Raw genomic sequence first — 2634 nt, forward strand, 5'->3', positions numbered from 1 at the left:
AGTCCAAACCCTTTATACAAACCCAGCCTGTTGAGAAACAGGCCTGAATTTTAAGTCCGAGCCCAGCCCTGAGACCGATACTGCAAACAAAAGTGGGGCCCACTGTGATGTTTATGGGAAATCCAACACGTCCATCAGTTTTGCAAGATCATGTTAGTATTTGGTATCATAAGTGACGGAAATACAAATCTCATATGGGCCACACAACAGAGGATTGAATGTCCACCGTTGAAACACACATGGGGCCACAGAAGATTTGAATCGGGATAATTTTTATATATTTCAGTTCATCCTAGTAGGAATTACCTTATGAATGGTATGGATGGTATATAAACAAAACGGTGGACCCCAGGAAGGTTTCAACGGTAGGAATTTACCTACACACGTTTACATGATGTACGGCTCGCTTGAGTCTTGGATTTAGATCATTTTTGGGTCCATCCACCAAAATAATCTTGCAAAACTGATGGACGTAGTGGATTTCCCATAAACATCACGGTGAGTCCCACTCGCAGGTAGTTGCTGAGAAAGGCTTTGGCAGGGAATCCGCGTCCAAGCCAAGCTCATTGACAGCCATAACCATGAGATAAACGCAGCTAAGACTGTATCTATTTCCAATAATAGCCCCCACTGGGTAACTCGCATAGGTAAAGGCCAGCATTACATTGGCAGACCAAGAGACACTTGTGTGTAGATCTCATAAGATCCACCCCATCCTTCAGGTAAACTACCTAATTTTAACCATTAAAACCAAAAGTCATGATTAATGTCATGATTATGCAAATCTCAGGTATGCAAATCTGAGATGAAATGCCAATAATTAGTTTTATGCAGGACCCAATTCATTCACCAGATGTGCCTCATCTAGCTGGATGAAAGAATACTCCAAAAATGACAGCATGACAAAATTCAGGTGGACCATCCCACGTGAATTTAGAGGATTTCGGTATATTTTGGTGGGTAGCCCACTGATGAAGTGTTGAATCATCCTGATTTTTGGGATCAAGGCCTAAGAAGAGTTGGTGTAGCTGATAGACGGTGTGGATTTCATGCACTTTAAGTCGTTGATCTCATGTCGGTGAAAGTAACCTGGTAGGTACGTTGGGATGAGGTGCCCAATTGTTTTTATTCTAATAAAGGTCTCTTTCTGGATACCTTATGGATTAAGATCAGTTATCACTTTGGATTCCGATCTTGGTCTCACAAGATACAAGAATTTGGTATGATGGAACGTTTGGTGATCTTGCACTCGAATCGACATAGGGCATTGTTACCAGCCAGATACTAGCAGTCAAGTTGGTGGGCCACCCCTTTCTAACGGAGAATGTCTAAGTTCAATCCCACTAATCTACTGATTTTATTCTGCTTGTCTCACTATGGAAAAATCCAGGCTTAAAGGACACATGCAACTGGTTTAACCACAACTTAAAGACTCCAACAAACACCTAAGGCCCTGATTATTTGTCACTTAAAAATGAGTTATCTCATTTTAGTTACAATCTCCTAGTTCTATCTATTTTCTTTAACAGTTTGATCGTTCGATCTGAACTGTCTATTAAAGTCTGTAACACGTTTCTGGGGCTGCCGTAAAAAATTACAATAGTTGGATGGTTTTGGATTTATTTTCTACAGCCATCCGTTTTCCAAGCTATGGATGGGATGGTCCTGATTACATAACAAAAGCGTTATTTGGAGTCATAAGAAACCCATGATCAGCCCTAACACATACATTTATAAATTGTCGACTGGACCTATCTTTGTGCCAACAATCTTGATTGTCCATATTGAAGGCCAGTGATCAAATGGCCCTCTAGATGTTATTCATCTTTCTTCAAATGGCCCTCTAAGGGTGGATAATTTTTTGGACCAAATCCCATAATATGAGAGTGCAAAACAGATGGACGGAATGGATGAAGTAGACATACATGAAACTGGGCCCCACGGTCATGGTCTGACCCAGTCATCTGATACACCAGACTGGTAGCGTGCTCCCTTAGATTGTTGTGCTGGTAGAGTCCCTTTTGCCCAAGTTCGATCAATGGTTGTCGTAATTACACTTAATGTCTTAGGACTATCATATTTTTTTAAGTGTAGTTGGTATTCAATTCATTCATTATCCAATAGTAAGCATTTGCAATTACAGTGTTTGGTTAGTGTGTTTGGTTCTCAAAGAAATAGTGGTATTCAACCACTGACATTGATAATCAAAACACTGTGGTACTTGGAGACAAGTATTGCATTTTGTCATCGTTACAATAATTCAGCACAGCACATCACAATGCAATCCGGGGATCTAAACAGCTCTACAAGTCAATCCTTCTTAACAGTAAAAATTGGCTAAAATTACCACAGTGTGTGGCGGAAATTTAGATTTTCACACACCTTTCAAGCAATTAGAAGCTACTGAACCATAATAAAAATGGGTGAGAGTGGGTTAGCAGAAATCCAAATTCTAATACCCAGCAAAAGTCAATCGAGCTTCTAAAATGTTGCGCAGCCGCATATCATAAGCTGATGTGCATCCAGATTAAGGCAACTTTGAGTATAAAAGAATTTAGATTTCCGCTGAATGTTTAGTCACTTTTTTCCTCCCATTTTTCAGTGAAATTATAAGTTTTACTATCCCCTAGCCAA

The sequence above is a fragment of the Magnolia sinica genome, chromosome 1, assembly GCF_029962835.1.
Source record: "Magnolia sinica isolate HGM2019 chromosome 1, MsV1, whole genome shotgun sequence".
Classification (NCBI taxonomy): domain Eukaryota; kingdom Viridiplantae; phylum Streptophyta; class Magnoliopsida; order Magnoliales; family Magnoliaceae; genus Magnolia; species Magnolia sinica.